The sequence below is a fragment of the Sinocyclocheilus rhinocerous genome, unplaced genomic scaffold, assembly GCF_001515625.1.
Source record: "Sinocyclocheilus rhinocerous isolate Xijiao unplaced genomic scaffold, SAMN03320098_v1.1 scaffold818, whole genome shotgun sequence".
In the NCBI taxonomy this organism is placed as follows: domain Eukaryota; kingdom Metazoa; phylum Chordata; class Actinopteri; order Cypriniformes; family Cyprinidae; genus Sinocyclocheilus; species Sinocyclocheilus rhinocerous.
This window is the reverse complement of record NW_015664989.1, coordinates 1220633-1221728: the sequence shown is the minus strand read 5'-3', so window position 1 is coordinate 1221728 and position 1096 is coordinate 1220633.

Sequence of the window (1096 nt, the reverse complement as noted above, 5' to 3'; positions counted from 1 at the left end):
TGTGTGTGTGTGTGTGTGTGTGTGTGTGTGTGTGTGTGTTTCTGTGGAGTTCTTGTGTGGCTCATGCTGCTAGTAACATCCGAATCCGAAGTGCCAATCTGTGTCTGGGTCAAAGAGTTGGAAAGACTTGTTGTGCAGAGAGAAATTGCTCATGAATATGAAAAATCATGTACTAGACAGCCATTAAGTTATATGAAAAGTAATAATTTATGAAGAGAGACGTTTTGTACAGACTGTTTGAAAAAATAAAAACAATAAAAAGATTTTGATAGAGATGACTATATGAGAGTTGATTTAGTAATTTCTTTCTCTGTTTTACATGTCACGCACTTGCCAGTGGTATCTTGTACATTCGGTTTATCAGAAACCTTCCTCTGTATTTGTTTCTTTTTATTTTCTGAGTGTTTAAGCCAAAAAAAAGCTGTTTTCTCCCTTTTCCCCTTTGTTTCCAGTAGATTGTTAGTTAAGCTTTATTTCTGTTCGTTTCTTTGAGAACTTTTGAATAAAAACACACTTTTGTTTTATTCATGTTGTGTCTTCATTCACAGACCAAACGTCTGAGAGCGCTAGTGAAAATGCATCTGCTCTGCATTCCTTTCTACATCATTTTGCATTAGAAATGATCAAATTAGCATGACTATTTGACTGAAAAAGGAATGCGTGAGTATTTGGTGTGTTTTTTGCTTTAATAATACAGCACTTGTGTTATATGAACTAAACCTGATGATCATGTTCTTCAGCATGATTTAAGATGATCCAAAGAACATCTGACAGTCTGGTTTTCTTACATAAGTGGCCTAGAAATGGTGTAGATATTATACAGTTTGTACCGTAAATATTTTTTAAATAGTAACTTTCTTTTAGCATTACATTTTTAAAAATCATATTACATATTTAAAATCGTACGAAAACAGAAGCAGAGAGTGCTACACGGGTGTCTTTACATAGCCACTGGTGCTCATTGGATGTGATGGAGGTAAACATCAAATTATGTAGACGAAATATTTCCAAGGCACTCACATGGTAAGATAAAAAGCCTTTAATGAACTGGGCTTAAATCATTACAACTAGTTAAAAGTAGATCTACGCGTTTCGG